The sequence below is a fragment of the Ranitomeya imitator genome, chromosome 10, assembly GCF_032444005.1.
Source record: "Ranitomeya imitator isolate aRanImi1 chromosome 10, aRanImi1.pri, whole genome shotgun sequence".
In the NCBI taxonomy this organism is placed as follows: domain Eukaryota; kingdom Metazoa; phylum Chordata; class Amphibia; order Anura; family Dendrobatidae; genus Ranitomeya; species Ranitomeya imitator.
The window spans coordinates 147,978,870-147,997,931 of record NC_091291.1 but is presented as its reverse complement, the minus strand read 5'-3'; the positions used below and the strand labels follow the sequence as shown (position 1 = coordinate 147,997,931).

The 19,062-nt window shown below is 59.5% G+C and overlaps 1 protein-coding gene across 4 annotated transcripts in view; it reads left to right on the top strand.

Annotated features, from left to right (window-relative positions):
* Window positions 1-11,322: 11,322 nt before the first annotated feature.
* The window catches only part of ZBTB44 (zinc finger and BTB domain containing 44), a 78,910-nt gene continuing 71,170 nt past the window's right edge, over window positions 11,323-19,062 (top strand). For all 4 annotated transcript variants that reach the window (XM_069742581.1, XM_069742579.1, XM_069742583.1 and 1 more), the window contains exon 1: window positions 11,323-11,573. The gene's annotated coding sequence lies outside the window, so the exon portion shown is untranslated. The remainder of the gene's footprint in view (window positions 11,574-19,062) is intronic.

The window sequence follows — 19,062 nt, the reverse complement described above, 5'->3', positions numbered from 1 at the left end:
GAATGTCCGGGGGTCTGCACTCTATGGGGACGGAATGTCCGGGGTCTCCAATCTCTGGGGACGGAATGTCCGGGGGTCTGCAATCTCTGGGGACGGAATGTCCGGGGGTCTGCACTCTATGGGGACGGAATGTCCGGGGTCTCCAATCTCTGGGGACGGAATGTCCGGGGGTCTGCACTCTATGGGGACGGAATGTCCGGGGTCTCCAATCTCTGGGGACGGAATGTCCGGGGGTCTGCACTCTATGGGGACGGAATGTCCGGGGTCTCCAATCTCTGGGGACGGAATGTCCGGGGTCTCAAATCTCTAGGGACGGAATGTCCGGGGGTCTGCAATCTCTAGGGACGGAATGTCCGGGGTCTGCACTCTCTGGGGACGGAATGTCCGGGGGTCTGCACTCTATGGGGACGGAATGTCCGGGGTCTCCAATCTCTAGGGACGGAATGTCCGGGGGTCTGCAATCTCTGGGGACGGAATGTCCGGGGGTCTGCACTCTATGGGGACAGAATGTCCGGGGTCTCCAATCTCTGGGGACGGAATGTCCGGGGGTCTGCACTCTATGGGGACGGAATGTCCGGGGTCTCCAATCTCTGGGGACGGAATGTCCGGGGGTCTGCACTCTATGGGGACGGAATGTCCGGGGGTCTGCACTCTATGGGGACGGAATGTCCGGGGTCTCCAATCTCTGGGGACGGAATGTCCGGGGGTCTGCACTCTATGGGGACGGAATGTCCGGGGTCTCCAATCTCTGGGGACGGAATGTCCGGGGGTCTGCACTCTATGGGGACGGAATGTCCGGGGTCTCCAATCTCTGGGGACGGAATGTCCGGGGGTCTGCACTCTATGGGGACGGAATGTCCGGGTTCTCCAATCTCTGGGGACGGAATGTCCGGGGGTCTGCACTCTATGGGGACGGAATGTCCGGGGTCTCCAATCTCTGGGGACGGAATGTCCGGGGTCTCCAATCTCTAGGGACGGAATGTCCGGGGGTCTGCAATCTCTAGGGACGGAATGTCCGGGGTCTGCACTCTCTGGGGACGGAATGTCCGGGGGTCTGCACTCTATGGGGACGGAATGTCCGGGGTCTCCAATCTCTGGGGACGGAATGTCCGGGGGTCTGCAATCTCTGGGGACGGAATGTCCGGGGGTCTGCACTCTATGGGGACGGAATGTCCGGGGTCTCCAATCTCTGGGGACGGAATGTCCGGGGGTCTGCACTCTATGGGGACGGAATGTCCGGGGTATCCAATCTCTGGGGACGGAATGTCCGGGGGTCAGCACTCTATGGGGACGGAATGTCCGGGGTCTCCAATCTCTGGGGACGGAATGTCCGGGGTTCTGCACTCTATGGGGACGGAATGTCCGGGGTCTCCAATCTCTGGGGACGGAATGTCCGGGGTCACCAATCTCTAGGGACGGAATGTCCGGGGGTCTGCAATCTCTAGGGACGGAATGTCCGGGGTCTGCACTCTATGGGGACGGAATGTCCGGGGGTCTGCAATCTCTAGGGACGGAATGTCCGGGGGTCTGCAATCTCTGGGGACGGAATGTCCGGGGTCTCCAATCTCTGGGGACGGAATGTCCGGGGTCTCCAATCTCTAGGGACGGAATGTCCGGGGGTCTGCAATCTCTAGGGACGGAATGTCCGGGGTCTGCACTCTATGGGGACGGAATGTCCGGGGGTCTGCAATCTCTAGGGACGGAATGTCCGGGGGTCTGCAATCTCTAGGGACGTAATGTCCGGGGGTCTGCAATCTATGGGGACGGAATGTCCGGGGGTCTGCAATCTCTAGGGACGGAATGTCCGGGGGTCTGCAATCTCTGGGGACGGAATGTCCGGGGTCTGCACTCTATGGGGACAGAATGTCCGGGGGTCTGCACTCTATGGGGACGGAATGTCCGGGGTCTCCAATCTCTGGGGACGTAATGTCCGGGGGTCTGCAATCTATGGGGACGGAATGTCCAGGGGTCTGCAATCTCTGGGGATGGAATGTCCGGGGTCTCCAATCTCTGGGGACGTAATGTCCGGGGGTCTGCAATCTATGGGGACGGAATGTCCGGGGTCTCCAATCTCTGGGGACGTAATGTCCGGGGGTCTGCAATCTCTAGGGACGGAATGTCCGGGGGGTCTGCACTCTATGGGGACGGAATGTCCGGGGGTCTCCAATCTCTGGGGACGTAATGTCCGGGGGTCTGCAATCTCTGGGGACGGAATGTCCGGGGTCTCCAATCTCTAGGGACGTAATGTCCGGGGGGTCTCCAATCTCTGGGGACGTAATGTCCGGGGGTCTGCAATCTCTAGGGACGGAATGTCCGGGGTCTGCAATCTCTGGGGACGGAATGTCCGGGGGTCTGCAATCTCTAGGGACGGAATGTCCGGGGGTCTGCAATCTCTAGGGACGGCACCTCCGGGGTCTGCAATCTCTGGGGACGGAATGTCCGGGGTCTCCAATCTCTGGGGACGTAATGTCCGGGGGGTCTCCAATCTCTGGGGACGTAATGTCCGGGGGTCTGCAATCTCTAGGGACGGAATGTCCGGGGTCTGCAATCTCTGGGGACGGAATGTCCGGGGGTCTGCAATCTCTAGGGACGGAATGTCCGGGGGTCTGCAATCTCTAGGGATGGCACCTCCGGGGTCTGCAATCTCTGGGGACGGAATGTCCGGGGTCTCCAATCTCTAGGGACGTAATGTCCGGGGGCTCTCCAATCTCTGGGGACGTAATGTCCGGGGGTCTGCAATCTCTAGGGACGGAATATCCGGGGTCTGCAATCTCTGGGGACGGAATGTCCGGGGGTCTCCAATCTCTAGGGACGGAATGTCCGGGGGTCTGCAATCTCTAGGGACGGAATGTCCGGGGGATACAATCTGTGGGGACGGCACCTCCGGGGTCTCCAATCTCTGGGGACGGAATGTCCGGGGGTCTGCACTCTATGGGGACGGAATGTCCGGGGTCTCCAATCTCTGGGGACGGAATGTCCGGGGTTCTGCACTCTATGGGGACGGAATGTCCGGGGTCTCCAATCTCTGGGGACGGAATGTCCGGGGTCTCCAATCTCTAGGGACGGAATGTCCGGGGGTCTGCAATCTCTAGGGACGGAATGTCCGGGGTCTGCACTCTATGGGGACGGAATGTCCGGGGGTCTGCAATCTCTAGGGACGGAATGTCCGGGGGTCTGCAATCTCTGGGGACGGAATGTCCGGGGTCTCCAATCTCTGGGGACGGAATGTCCGGGGTCTCCAATCTCTAGGGACGGAATGTCCGGGGGTCTGCAATCTCTAGGGACGGAATGTCCGGGGTCTGCACTCTATGGGGACGGAATGTCCGGGGGTCTGCAATCTCTAGGGACGGAATGTCCGGGGGTCTGCAATCTCTAGGGACGTAATGTCCGGGGGTCTGCAATCTATGGGGACGGAATGTCCGGGGGTCTGCAATCTCTAGGGACGGAATGTCCGGGGGTCTGCAATCTCTGGGGACGGAATGTCCGGGGTCTGCACTCTATGGGGACAGAATGTCCGGGGGTCTGCACTCTATGGGGACGGAATGTCCGGGGTCTCCAATCTCTGGGGACGTAATGTCCGGGGGTCTGCAATCTATGGGGACGGAATGTCCGGGGGTCTGCAATCTCTGGGGATGGAATGTCCGGGGTCTCCAATCTCTGGGGACGTAATGTCCGGGGGTCTGCAATCTATGGGGACGGAATGTCCGGGGTCTCCAATCTCTGGGGACGTAATGTCCGGGGGTCTGCAATCTCTAGGGACGGAATGTCCGGGGGGTCTGCACTCTATGGGGACGGAATGTCCGGGGGTCTCCAATCTCTGGGGACGTAATGTCCGGGGGTCTGCAATCTCTGGGGACGGAATGTCCGGGGTCTCCAATCTCTAGGGACGTAATGTCCGGGGGGTCTCCAATCTCTGGGGACGTAATGTCCGGGGGTCTGCAATCTCTAGGGACGGAATGTCCGGGGTCTGCAATCTCTGGGGACGGAATGTCCGGGGGTCTGCAATCTCTAGGGACGGAATGTCCGGGGGTCTGCAATCTCTAGGGACGGCACCTCCGGGGTCTGCAATCTCTGGGGACGGAATGTCCGGGGTCTCCAATCTCTGGGGACGTAATGTCCGGGGGGTCTCCAATCTCTGGGGACGTAATGTCCGGGGGTCTGCAATCTCTGGGGACGGAATGTCCGGGGGTCTGCAATCTCTAGGGACGGAATGTCCGGGGGTCTGCAATCTCTGGGGACGGAATGTCCGGGGTCTCCAATCTCTGGGGACGGAATGTCCGGGGTCTCCAATCTCTAGGGACGGAATGTCCGGGGGTCTGCAATCTCTAGGGACGGAATGTCCGGGGTCTGCACTCTATGGGGACGGAATGTCCGGGGGTCTGCAATCTCTAGGGACGGAATGTCCGGGGGTCTGCAATCTCTAGGGACGTAATGTCCGGGGGTCTGCAATCTATGGGGACGGAATGTCCGGGGGTCTGCAATCTCTAGGGACGGAATGTCCGGGGGTCTGCAATCTCTGGGGACGGAATGTCCGGGGTCTGCACTCTATGGGGACAGAATGTCCGGGGGTCTGCACTCTATGGGGACGGAATGTCCGGGGTCTCCAATCTCTGGGGACGTAATGTCCGGGGGTCTGCAATCTATGGGGACGGAATGTCCGGGGGTCTGCAATCTCTGGGGATGGAATGTCCGGGGTCTCCAATCTCTGGGGACGTAATGTCCGGGGGTCTGCAATCTATGGGGACGGAATGTCCGGGGTCTCCAATCTCTGGGGACGTAATGTCCGGGGGTCTGCAATCTCTAGGGACGGAATGTCCGGGGGGTCTGCACTCTATGGGGACGGAATGTCCGGGGGTCTCCAATCTCTGGGGACGTAATGTCCGGGGGTCTGCAATCTCTGGGGACGGAATGTCCGGGGTCTCCAATCTCTAGGGACGTAATGTCCGGGGGGTCTCCAATCTCTGGGGACGTAATGTCGGGGGGTCTGCAATCTCTAGGGACGGAATGTCCGGGGTCTGCAATCTCTGGGGACGGAATGTCCGGGGGTCTGCAATCTCTAGGGACGGAATGTCCGGGGGTCTGCAATCTCTAGGGACGGCACCTCCGGGGTCTGCAATCTCTGGGGACGGAATGTCCGGGGTCTCCAATCTCTGGGGACGTAATGTCCGGGGGGTCTCCAATCTCTGGGGACGTAATGTCCGGGGGTCTGCAATCTCTAGGGACGGAATGTCCGGGGTCTGCAATCTCTGGGGACGGAATGTCCGGGGGTCTGCAATCTCTAGGGACGGAATGTCCGGGGGTCTGCAATCTCTAGGGATGGCACCTCCGGGGTCTGCAATCTCTGGGGACGGAATGTCCGGGGTCTCCAATCTCTAGGGACGTAATATCCGGGGGCTCTCCAATCTCTGGGGACGTAATGTCCGGGGGTCTGCAATCTCTAGGGACGGAATGTCCGGGGTCTGCAATCTCTGGGGACGGAATGTCCGGGGGTCTCCAATCTCTAGGGACGGAATGTCCGGGGGTCTGCAATCTCTAGGGACGGAATGTCCGGGGGTCTGCAATCTGTGGGGACGGCACCTCCGGGGTCTCCAATCTCTGGGGACGGAATGTCCGGGGACTCCAATCTCTAGGGACGGAATGTCCGGGGGTCTGCAATCTCTAGGGACGGAATGTCCGGGGTCTGCACTCTATGGGGACGGAATGTCCGGGGGTCTGCAATCTCTAGGGACGGAATGTCCGGGGGTCTGCAATCTCTGGGGACGGAATGTCCGGGGTCTCCAATCTCTGGGGACGGAATGTCCGGGGTCTCCAATCTCTAGGGACGGAATGTCCGGGGGTCTGCAATCTCTAGGGACGGAATGTCCGGGGTCTGCACTCTATGGGGACGGAATGTCCGGGGGTCTGCAATCTCTAGGGACGGAATGTCCGGGGTCTCCAATCTCTGGGGACGGAATGTCCGGGGGTCTGCACTCTATGGGGACGGAATGTCCGGGGTCTCCAATCTCTGGGGACGGAATGTCCGGGGTCTCCAATCTCTAGGGACGGAATGTCCGGGGGTCTGCAATCTCTAGGGACGGAATGTCCGGGGTCTGCACTCTATGGGGACGGAATGTCCGGGGGTCTGCAATCTCTGGGGACGGAATGTCCGGGGTCTGCAATCTCTAGGGACGGAATGTCCGGGGGTCTGCAATCTCTGGGGACGGAATGTCCGGGGTCTCCAATCTCTGGGGACGGAATGTCCGGGGTCTCCAATCTCTAGGGACGGAATGTCCGGGGGTCTGCAATCTCTAGGGACGGAATGTCTGGGGTCTGCAATCTCTGGGGACGGAATGTCCGGGGTCTGCACTCTATGGGGACGGAATGTCCGGGGTCTGCAATCTCTAGGGACGGAATGTCCGGGGGTCTGCAATCTCTGGGGACGGAATGTCCGGGGTCTCCAATCTCTGGGGACGGAATGTCCGGGGTCTCCAATCTCTGGGGACGGAATGTCCGGGGTCTGCACTCTATGGGGACGGAATGTCCGGGGTCTGCAATCTCTGGGGACGGAATGTCCGGGGGTCTGCAATCTCTAGGGACGGAATGTCCGGGGTCTGCAATCTCTGGGGACGGAATGTCCGGGGGTCTCCAATCTCTAGGGACGTAATGTCCGGGGGTCTGCAATCTCTAGGGACGGAATGTCCGGGGGTCTGCAATCTGTGGGGACGGCACCTCCGGGGTCTCCAATCTCTGGGGACGGAATGTCCGGGGACTCCAATCTCTAGGGACGGAATGTCCGGGGGTCTGCAATCTCTAGGGACGGAATGTCCGGGGTCTGCACTCTATGGGGACGGAATGTCCGGGGGTCTGCAATCTCTAGGGACGGAATGTCCGGGGGTCTGCAATCTCTGGGGACGGAATGTCCGAGGTCTCCAATCTCTGGGGACGGAATGTCCGGGGTCTCCAATCTCTAGGGACGGAATGTCCGGGGGTCTGCAATCTCTAGGGACGGAATGTCCGGGGTCTGCACTCTATGGGGACGGAATGTCCGGGGGTCTGCAATCTCTAGGGACGGAATGTCCGGGGTCTCCAATCTCTGGGGACGGAATGTCCGGGGGTCTGCACTCTATGGGGACGGAATGTCCGGGGTCTCCAATCTCTGGGGACGGAATGTCCGGGGTCTCCAATCTCTAGGGACGGAATGTCCGGGGGTCTGCAATCTCTAGGGACGGAATGTCCGGGGTCTGCACTCTATGGGGACGGAATGTCCGGGGGTCTGCAATCTCTGGGGACGGAATGTCCGGGGTCTGCAATCTCTAGGGACGGAATGTCCGGGGGTCTGCAATCTCTGGGGACGGAATGTCCGGGGTCTCCAATCTCTGGGGACGGAATGTCCGGGGTCTCCAATCTCTAGGGACGGAATGTCCGGGGGTCTGCAATCTCTAGGGACGGAATGTCTGGGGTCTGCAATCTCTGGGGACGGAATGTCCGGGGTCTGCACTCTATGGGGACGGAATGTCCGGGGTCTGCAATCTCTAGGGACGGAATGTCCGGGGGTCTGCAATCTCTGGGGACGGAATGTCCGGGGTCTCCAATCTCTGGGGACGGAATGTCCGGGGTCTCCAATCTCTGGGGACGGAATGTCCGGGGTCTGCAATCTCTGGGGACGGAATGTCCGGGGTCTGCAATCTCTAGGGACGGAATGTCCGGGGGTCTGCAATCTCTGGGGACGGAATGTCCGGGGGTCTGCAATCTCTAGGGACGGAATGTCCGGGGTCTCCAATCTCTGTGGACCGAATGTCCGGGGGTCTGCAATCTCTAGGGACGGAATGTCCGGGGTCTCCAATCTCTAGGGACGGAATGTCCGGGGGTCTGCAATCTCTAGGGACGGAATGTCCGGGGTCTGCACTCTATGGGGACGGAATGTCCGGGGTCTGCAATCTCTGGTGACGGAATGTCCGGGGTCTCCAATCTCTGTGGACGGAATGTCCGGGGTCTCCAATCTCTGTGGACGGAATGTCCGGGGGTCTGCAATCTCTAGGGACGGCACCTCCGGGGTCTGCAATCTCTGGGGACGGAATGTCCGGGGTCTGCAATCTCTGGGGACGGAATGTCCGGGGTCTGCAATCTCTGGGGACGGAATGTCCGGGGTCTCCAATCTCTGTGGACGGAATGTCCGGGGGTCTGCAATCTCTAGGGACGGAATGTCCGGGGTCTCCAATCTCTAGGGACGGAATGTCCGGGGGTCTGCAATCTCTAGGGACGGAATGTCCGGGGTCTGCACTCTATGGGGACGGAATGTCCGGGGTCTGCAATCTCTGTGGACGGAATGTCCGGGGGTCTGCAATCTCTAGGGACGGAATGTCCGGGGTCTCCAATCTCTAGGGACGGAATGTCCGGGGGTCTGCAATCTCTAGGGACGGAATGTCCGGGGTCTGCACTCTATGGGGACGGAATGTCCGGGGTCTCCAATCTCTGTGGACGGAATGTCCGGGGTCTCCAATCTCTGTGGACGGAATGTCCGGGGGTCTGCAATCTCTAGGGACGACACCTCCGGGGTCTGCAATCTCTGGGGACGGAATGTCCGGGGTCTGCAATCTCTGGGGACGGAATGTCCGGGGTCTGCAATCTCTGGGGACGGAATGTCCGGGGTCTCCAATCTCTGTGGACGGAATGTCCGGGGGTCTGCAATCTCTAGGGACGGAATGTCCGGGGTCTCCAATCTCTAGGGACGGAATGTCCGGGGGTCTGCAATCTCTAGGGACGGAATGTCCGGGGTCTGCACTCTATGGGGACGGAATGTCCGGGGTCTGCAATCTCTGGGGACGTAATGTCCGGGGTCTCCAATCTCTGGGGACGGAATGTCCGGGGTCTCCAATCTCTGGGGACGGAATGTCCGGGGTCTGCAATCTCTGGGGACGGAATGTCCGGGGTCTGCAATCTCTAGGGACGGAATGTCCGGGGGTCTGCAATCTCTGGGGACGGAATGTCCGGGGGTCTGCAATCTCTAGGGACGGAATGTCCGGGGTCTCCAATCTCTGTGGACGGAATGTCCGGGGGTCTGCAATCTCTAGGGACGGAATGTCCGGGGTCTCCAATCTCTAGGGACGGAATGTCCGGGGGTCTGCAATCTCTAGGGACGGAATGTCCGGGGTCTGCACTCTATGGGGACGGAATGTCCGGGGTCTGCAATCTCTGGTGACGGAATGTCCGGGGTCTCCAATCTCTGTGGACGGAATGTCCGGGGTCTCCAATCTCTGTGGACGGAATGTCCGGGGGTCTGCAATCTCTAGGGACGGCACCTCCGGGGTCTGCAATCTCTGGGGACGGAATGTCCGGGGTCTGCAATCTCTGGGGACGGAATGTCCGGGGTCTGCAATCTCTGGGGACGGAATGTCCGGGGTCTCCAATCTCTGTGGACGGAATGTCCGGGGGTCTGCAATCTCTAGGGACGGAATGTCCGGGGTCTCCAATCTCTAGGGACGGAATGTCCGGGGGTCTGCAATCTCTAGGGACGGAATGTCCGGGGTCTGCACTCTATGGGGACGGAATGTCCGGGGTCTGCAATCTCTGTGGACGGAATGTCCGGGGGTCTGCAATCTCTAGGGACGGAATGTCCGGGGTCTCCAATCTCTAGGGACGGAATGTCCGGGGGTCTGCAATCTCTAGGGACGGAATGTCCGGGGTCTGCACTCTATGGGGACGGAATGTCCGGGGTCTCCAATCTCTGTGGACGGAATGTCCGGGGTCTCCAATCTCTGTGGACGGAATGTCCGGGGGTCTGCAATCTCTAGGGACGGCACCTCCGGGGTCTGCAATCTCTGGGGACGGAATGTCCGGGGTCTGCAATCTCTGGGGACGGAATGTCCGGGGTCTGCAATCTCTGGGGACGGAATGTCCGGGGTCTCCAATCTCTGTGGACGGAATGTCCGGGGGTCTGCAATCTCTAGGGACGGAATGTCCGGGGTCTCCAATCTCTAGGGACGGAATGTCCGGGGGTCTGCAATCTCTAGGGACGGAATGTCCGGGGTCTGCACTCTATGGGGACGGAATGTCCGGGGTCTGCAATCTCTGGGGACGGAATGTCCGGGGTCTCCAATCTCTGTGGACGGAATGTCCGGGGGTCTGCAATCTCTAGGGACGGAATGTCCGGGGTCTCCAATCTCTAGGGACGGAATGTCCGGGGGTCTGCAATCTCTAGGGACGGAATGTCCGGGGTCTGCACTCTATGGGGACGGAATGTCCGGGGTCTGCAATCTCTGGTGACGGAATGTCCGGGGTCTCCAATCTCTGTGGACGGAATGTCCGGGGTCTCCAATCTCTGTGGACGGAATGTCCGGGGGTCTGCAATCTCTAGGGACGGCACCTCCGGGGTCTGCAATCTCTGGGGACGGAATGTCCGGGGTCTGCAATCTCTGGGGACGGAATGTCCGGGGTCTGCAATCTCTGGGGACGGAATGTCCGGGGTCTCCAATCTCTAGGGACGGAATGTCCGGGGGTCTGCAATCTCTAGGGACGGCACCTCCGGGGTCTGCAATCTCTGGGGACGGAATGTCCGGGGTCTCCAATCTCTGTGGACGGAATGTCCGGGGGTCTGCAATCTCTAGGGACGGAATGTCCGGGGTCTCCAATCTCTAGGGACGGAATGTCCGGGGGTCTGCAATCTCTAGGGACGGAATGTCCGGGGTCTGCAATCTCTGGTGACGGAATGTCCGGGGGTCTGCAATCTCTAGGGACGGAATGTCCGGGGTCTGCAATCTCTAGGGACGGAATGTCCGGGGTCTCCAATCTCTGTGGACGGAATGTCCGGGGTCTGCAATCTATGGGGACGGAATGTCCGGGGGTCTGCACTCTATGGGGACGGAATGTCCGGGGGTCTCCAATCTGTGGGGACGGCACCTCCGGGGTCTGCAATCTATGGGGACGGAATGTCCGGGGTCTCCAATATCTAGGGACGGAATGTCCGGGGGTCTGCACTCTATGGGGACGGAATGTCCGGGGGTCTGCAATCTCTAGGGACGGAATGTCCGGGGGTCTGCACTCTATGGGGACGGAATGTCCGGGGGTCTGCAATCTCTAGGGACGGAATGTCCGGGGTCTGCAATCTCTAGGGACGGAATGTCCGGGGTCTCCAATCTCTAGGGACGGCACCTCCGGGGTCTGCAATCTATGGGGACGGCGCGCTCGGCACCTCCGGGGTCTCCGGCATACAGGAGCTTTGTACCGCGGCCGCCAGGGTCTCCGGTTGCTGTGGATCCTTCGCTCTGTTGCCAGGTAACCAGTGTGAGCCAGACAGGCCCCGCCCTCCGCGCTGCGTCACTCCCCCTCCCGCTCTGTCGCGCTGGATTGTGGGACACAAACAAACTGATGCGCTGTCCTCCCCTTCGGCCCCCGCCGCTGAGCAGTGGAAGATTCCGAGCCCTGGGCCTGTATGATCCACGGAGGCCGCCAGAGGGTGAACCGGGGCACAGAGTGACGGGATACCGCCGTGTGTAGGCCGCTGTCTGTGTAGGCCGGGGCCGCTGCGGGGGGCTGAGGCCTGTGAGGCGGAGAGCGCGCTGGACGCCTGGTGGGCCACACGGAGGTTAAACTGGCAGGTGAGGCTCCGCGTCCGATTCCCGGAGGGTCTGTGGGGAAGAGGCAGCGTGTCCGCCTCTATGTGTGACCGCCCGGGGGTGTACCGGCGACTACCGGACGAGTGTACAACGCCGGTGTGTGTGTGTGTAGCCCCCCCCCCCCCTCCGTCAGCGGTGTGTGTAGCCGTCCCCCCCCCCTCCATCAGCGGTGTGTGTAGCCCCCCCCCCTCCGTCAGCGGTGTGTGTAGCCGTCCCCCCCCCCCCCCATCGGCGGTGTGTGTAGCCGTCCCCCCCCCCCTCCATCAGCGGTGTGTGTAGCCCCCCCCGCTCCGTCAGCGGTGTGTGTAGCCGTCCCCCCCCCTCCATCAGCGGTGTGTAGCCGTTCCCCCCCCCCCCTCCGTCAGCGGTGTGTGTAGCCGTCCCCCCCCCCCTCCGTCAGCGGTGTGTGTAGCCGTCCCCCCCCACCGTCAGCGGTGTGTGTAGCCGTCCCCCCCCCCCTCCATCAGCGGTGTGTGTAGCCGTCCCCCCCCCCCCCTCCATCAGCGGTGTGTGTAGCCCCCCCCCCCTCCGTCAGCGGTGTGTGTAGCCCCGTCCCCCCCCCCTCCGTCAGCGGTGTGTGTAGCCGTCTCCCGTCCCCCCCCCTCCGTCAGCGGTGTGTGTAGCCGTCCCCCCCCACCGTCAGCGGTGTGTGTAGCCGTCCCCCCCCCCCTCCATCAGCGGTGTGTGTAGCCGTCCCCCCCCCCCCTCCATCAGCGGTGTGTGTAGCCCCCCCCCCTCCGTCAGCGGTGTGTGTAGCCCCGTCCCCCCCCCTCCGTCAGCGGTGTGTGCAGCCGTCTCCCGTCCCCCCCCCTCCGTCAGCGGTGTGTGTAGCCGTCCCCCCCCTCCGTCAGCGGTGTGTGTAGCCGTCCCCCCCCCCCTCCATCAGCGGTGTGTGTAGCCGTCCCCCCCCCCCTCCATCAGCGGTGTGTGTAGCCCCCCCCCCCCCTCCGTCAGCGGTGTGTGTAGCCCCGTCCCCCCCCCTCCGTCAGCGGTGTGTGCAGCCGTCTCCCGTCCCCCCCCCTCCGTCAGCTGTGTGTGTAGCCGTCTCCCGTCCCCCCCCCTCCGTCAGCTGTGTGTGTAGCCGTCTCCCGTCCCCCCCCCCTCCGTCAGCGGTGTGTGTAGCCGTCCTCCCCCCCCCCCCCTCCGTCAGCGGTGTGTGTAGCCCCCCCCCCCCCTCCGTCAGCGGTGTGTGTAGTCCCGTCCCCCCCCCTCCGTCAGCGGTGTGTGCAGCCGTCTCCCGTCCCCCCCCCTCCGTCAGCTGTGTGTGTAGCCGTCTCCCGTCCCCCCCCTCCGTCAGCTGTGTGTGTAGCCGTCTCCCGTCCCCCCCCCCTCCGTCAGCGGTGTGTGTAGCCGTCCTCCCCCCCCCCCCTCCGTCAGCGGTGTGTGTAGCCGCCCCCCCCCCCCCCCTCCGTCAGCGGTGTGTATAGCCCCCCCTCCCTCCGTCAGCCGTGTGTGTGTAACCCACTGTAAAGAAAACACACGAGGACCGTGGGATATGGATATCCCCCACCGTCACTAATCTGTGACGGAGCTTACACAGTCACCACACTCTGGCGCCCCCCTTACACTCAGGTCAGTAAGGGAACTGCACCCAGGATAAGTAGTCGCCGGAGAGGCTGCCCTGTCACGTACAGGTTATCGGGGCACTCTGCAGTGAGGGTGGAATATAAATATCCGTTTTTCCGTCTGTCTGTCTGTCCTGGAAATCCCGGCTCTCTGATTGGTCGAGGCCGCCAGGCCTCGACCAATCAGAGACCGGCACAGCATCGACGTAGAAATCCCGCGTCTCTGATTGGTCGAGGCCTGGCGGCCTCGACCAATCAGCAACGGGCACAGCGACGATGATGTCATAAAGGACGTAGACATCTCACGTTTCTGATTCAGCGACGGGCACAGTATCGACGTAGATGTCATAATGGTTGCCATGGCGACGATGATGTCATAAAGGTTTCCTCGACCAATCAGCGACGGGCACAGTGCCGCGAATTCTGGAATCATCATTGTCCATATACTACGGGGACAGCATATTCTAGAATACCCGATGCGTTAGAATCGGGCCACAATCTAGTGTGATTATATATATATATATATATATATATATATATATATATATATATATATATATATATATATATAATATTTATATTACACATACACACACCTCCGGTCTGTCACTGCCAGGATCCCCCAATAACACCAGGACGGTGTGCTGCCACCAGTTCCTCGTTGGATATAAGGCTGGTCCGTTAACACAGGGGTCCCCAACTCCAGTCCTCAAGGCCCACCAACAGGTCATGTTTTCAGGATTTCCTTTGCACTGCACAGGTGATGCAATTATTACCTGGGCAAGACTAAGGAAATCCTGAAAACATGACATGTTGGTGGGCCTTGAGGACTGGAGTTGGGGACCCCTGCGTTAACAGGCTTATATCAGGTCAGAGACCAACCCCGGGTAGCGTATAAGGACGAGCCGAACTCACAGACGTGGGAAATTGGGTTTAGAGATAAAAGAGCAGCCAAGATTAATTGATATTTTAATTGCCGAAAGGCGCACTAGGAACTACAAATATATACAGAGATTAGAGCCAGAGGTGCAGATAAAGGGAGGGTGCAGGTCAGGATAGCAGCTGCATGTGTCACCTTACTGTTTCTTATCACTTGTGGATGGAGGGAAGTTCTCATATCCACAGGCTCCTTCTTAGTTTCTGGTCATCTCCACATGTGACGTGACGCGGCTTCCATGGCAGAACCAAGGCTGGAAGTGTGTAGCTGTAGCTAGCTTTTAACCCCTAGGTCGTCCCCTCCGATATTCGCCACCACCCCTCTGGGTTGAACTAAATTCTCCCTTGACCTCGCAGCCAAAATAATTCCCAATATCTAGGATGGGTCATAAATTCCTAGCTGGAGGTCGAAACGGGTTGACTGACATCTCAATGGGTTAGTTCGGGCTGGACTGATAGTCTAAACTCGGGTCGGCTAAGTGGTTCTGGAGAGCCCATCTTGATAGCGGGGCCGCTAAAGAAATATGAGACGCAGGGGTGCGTGCAGGGGGCTCCCTGGATTCTGGTGGTGTATCGGACATAACCCCGACATGCACAGTACTTCCATAATTCATCTCTAGATTTTGATGACGCTGGGTCTGGATTGGGTTTTTATGTTGGCTGCCTTGCACAAAAGACAGCAGGGGGGTCCAGTTCTGCTCCTCTGTACTTTCTTTAAGGCTACTTTCACACTAGCGTCGGAATCTCCCCGTCGCAATGCGTCGGGCAGAGATTCCGACGCTAGCGTTTAACGCATTGCACAACGGAGGCAGCGGATGCATTTCTCCGGCGCATCCGCTGCCCCATTGTAAGGTGCGGGGAGGTGGGGGCGGAGTTCCGGCCGCGCATGTGCGGTCGGAAAAAGCTGTCCGTCAGGAGCAAAAAACGTTACATGTAGCGTTTTTTGCTCCCGACGGTCCGCCAAAGCACGACGCATCCGTTGCACGACGGATGCGGCGTGTGGCAGTCCGTCGCAATGCGTCGTCAATACAAGTCTATGGGGAAAAAACGCATCCTGCAAGCACTTTTGCAGGATGCGTTTTTTCTGCAAAACGATGCATTGTGATGGATTGCAGAAAACGCTAGTGTGAAAGTAGCCTAACACGTGGCCTCTAACTCAGTGGCCATTTGGCAGAAGTCATGCACTGGTGGGAATCTGTATTTTCCAAAAGGTGGGGGCACATAAGTCCAAAATGGAGTCTCCCTCGTCCACCCGTCAGGTGTGTGTGGCCGCCCCGCCGTTATTTTCTATTGACTGCAACTCCTCCCTGTCTTCGTTGCTTTGTGCAAAGTTGTCGTGTGTGTGTGTGTGTGACCCTGAACTTTTACGCTGACCAGGTAGTGTAGCTGGTGGCAGCCTACTCCTGTTTTTCCCTGGCCGGGTAGTGTAGCTGGTGGCGGCCTCGTCCTGTTTTGCCCTGGCCGGGTAGTGTAGCCGGTGGCGGCCTCCTGTTTTGCCCTGGCCGGGTAGTGTAGCTGGTGGCGGCCTCCTGTTTTGCCCTGGCCGGGTAGTGTAGCCGGTGGCGACCTCCTCCTGTTTTGCCCTGGCCGGGTAGTGTAGCCGGTGGCGGCCTCCTCCTGTTTTGCCCTGGCCGGGTAGTGTAGCCGGTGGCGGCCTCCTCCTGTTTTGCACTGGCCGGGTAGTGTAGCCGGTGGCGGCCTCCTCCTGTTTTGCCCTGGCCGGGTAGTGTAGCCGGTGGCGGCCTCCTCCTGTTTTGCCCTGGCCGGGTAGTGTAGCCGGTGGTGGCCTCCTCCTGTTTTGCCCTGGCCGGGTAGTGTAGCCGGTGGCGGCCTCCTCCTGTTTTGCCCTGGCCGGGTAGTGTAGCCGGTGGCGGCCTCCTGTTTTGCCCTGGCCGGGTAGTGTAGCCGGTGGCGGCCTCCTCCTGTTTTGCCCTGGCCGGGTAGTGTAGCCGGTGGCGGCCTCCTCCTGTTTTGCCCTGGCCGGGTAGTGTAGCCGGTGGCGGCCTCCTGTTTTGCCCTGGCCGAGTAGTGTAGCCGGTGTCGGCCTCCTCCTGTTTTGCCCTGGCCGGGTAGTGTAGCCGGTGGCAGCCTCCTGTTTTGCCCTGGCCGGGTAGTGTAGCCGGTGGCGGCGGCCTCCTGTTTTGCCCTGGCCGGGTAGTGTAGCCAGTGGCGGCCTCCTGTTTTGCCCTGGCCGGGTAGTGTAGCTGGTGGCGGCCTCCTGTTTTGCCCTGGCCGGGTAGTGTAGCCGGTGGCGGCCTCCTCCTGTTTTGCCCTGGCCGGGTTGTGTAGCCGGTGGCGGCCTCCTCCTGTTTTGCCCTGGCCGGGTAGTGTAGCCAGTGGCGGCCTCCTGTTTTGCCCTGGCCGGGTAGTGTAGCTGGTGGCGGCCTCCTGTTTTGCCCTGGCCGGGTAGTGTAGCCGGTGGCGGCCTCCTCCTGTTTTGCCCTGGCCGGGTTGTGTAGCCGGTGGCGGCCTCCTCCTGTTTTGCTCTGGCCGTGTTGTGTAGCCGGTGGCGGCCTCCTGTTTTGCCCTGGCCGGGTAGTGTAGCCGGTGGCGGCCTCCTGTTTTGCCCTGGCCGGGTAGTGTAGCCGGTGGCGGCCTCCTCCTGTTTTGCCCTGGCCGGGTAGTGTAGCCGGTGGTGGCCTCCTCCTGTTTTGCTCTGGCCGTGTTGTGTAGCCGGTGGCGGCCTCCTGTTTTGCCTGGTCTCTGGTGCTCCTGTGTCATCTCTAACCAGTCACTGCTGCTGTAGCCTCCTTGGTGGGTTGGTGGCCTGGTACCACTTTTTGGACTGCTCTCGTGACGTCTCCATATTTCTCCCCCGCAGTCACACTTCTGTAGCCGGTCCCAGGATTTGATGTCTCCTCCCCAGCACCTGATGCCAGTAATGGAGCCGTGGATTAATGTGCTCTTATGTGGGATTCTGCTCAGGGGCTGAATAATCCTGAGGGAATGTTCAGTGTTTTTTGTTTTTTGTTTTACGTGGTTTTTGAAGCAGATCCGTCCAGAGGTGTTCTAAATATCTGATGGGTGAAGTTATCTGCAGGTGGGATCGGAAGGAGACCCTGTAGCCCATGCGAGATCATGTCCTCCACTACCTGCTCACCCTCACCGCTATCTGTGGCGAGGAAGATAAGGGGCTGCGTCTCCTCTGATGCCCTGCTGGCAATACTTTGTATTTCCTGTGGTGTTGTCGGGGTCTTCGCCCCCGCACCATTGTATTATAGATAGCCACGTGCATACAGGTCACTGCTTGGTGATGAGGTGCTGCCAACACCACGCTAAATGCAAGTGATGCCCAGATACCCGCCCCGTCATCTCTAGCTTCACCTGCTGCTTGTTATGGATGGCACCGGCCTCTGTAGGATTTAGTCACCATGGTAACCAATCTAGGACAGACAAGGTGGGCTCCTGAGCAGCATTCAAATCCTCATACCAGTCCTCTGCCTGGAGGCGGGCGTGCTGCAGCCTGTGCGCCCAGGAGGGTATGCGGAGCAGCTGCTGCCAGTCCTGCAGTAAAGCCGGAGTCTGCTCCTTGTGTGCCTCCTCCAGCCATCCAAACAAGGCTGATAAGGGAGCAGTGGCACACTGAAAGATTGATCACATAAGGGTCTAATGTCCCTTTATGACATCTGTCACGATTCACACCGTGACCGTCACCCCTACGTCACGGGTCGGGGTGACTTTAGGCCGACAGACGGTTATCACATGTGCAGGGGGGCTTATCTTAGTTATCCCTCCACTGCACAATGTGATGAGAACACACACAAGGCTATTGACCTTAGTTTACAGCAGGGGCTTATTCTAGGTATCCCACTGCTCTTCACTATACCTCAAACTGCAGGGATTTATGTCCCGCTTACAGTTCCACTTGAACTTGCAGCTCTCTGGTGCCCCCCTTACCCTCAGGTCAGATTAGGTACTGCACCTAGGGTAATTAGTCGCCAGACAGGCTGCCTGTTATGTACTGGCTATTGGGCACGCTGCAGCGAGGTGATATAACTACTCCCACTCAGGCAGGACCAATAATTATCAACGCCGCCGTCGCTACAATGACTCCCAAAGGCACAGGGCACGGTATGCTGCCACCAGCTTCGATTATACGGGTCCGAAGCTAACCCAAAACAGTAGCGTAATTCCCTTCAGAAGACTTAGGGTACGTTTTAGAGCAGGAAGAACGAAAAAGGTAATTTAGATATTTTACTCCGACGATAAGGCAGTGTTTATAAAAAAAAAATATTGCAAGGATGTTACAAAAGAGACAATTGGAAATATGTAGAAGCAATTATAAAATAACATGAAATAAAAAAAGATAAAACTCACATGTTCTCAGTTCATGTCAGGCAAAACCATGCTGGCAGGCAGAGCTCCCAAATATCCCAGTGCATAGTACAGCTCCTCAGGCAAAAAAACTCAGACTAAAGGCTGGGATAAAGGGAACCTGTCACCCCCAAAATCGATGGTGAGGTAAGCCCACCGGCATCAGGGGCTTAACTCCAGCATTCTTTAATGCATTCTGTAATGCTGTACATAAGCCGCCGATGTAACCTGAAAGAGGAGAAAAAGACGTTGGATTATACTCACCCAGGGGCGGTCCCGCTGCGGTCTGGTCACATGGGTGTCTCAGGTCCGCTCCGGCGCCTCCCATCTTCATTCCATGACGTCCTCTTCTGGTCTTAACGCCGCGGCTCCATCGCAGGCGTACTGTCTGCCCTGTTGAGGGCAGAGCAAAGTATTGCAGTGCGCAGGCGCCGGAAAGGTCAGAGAGGCCCAGCACCTGCGCCCTCAACAGCGCCGCAGGGCAGACAAAGTACGCCTGGGCCGGAGCCTCAGCGTGAAGACCAGAAGAGGACGTCATGGAATGAAGATGGGAGGCGCCGGAGCGGACCTGAGACACCCATTTGACCATACCGCAGCGGGACCGCCCCTGGGTGAGTATAATTTAACCTTTTTCTCCTCTTTCAGGATACATTGGG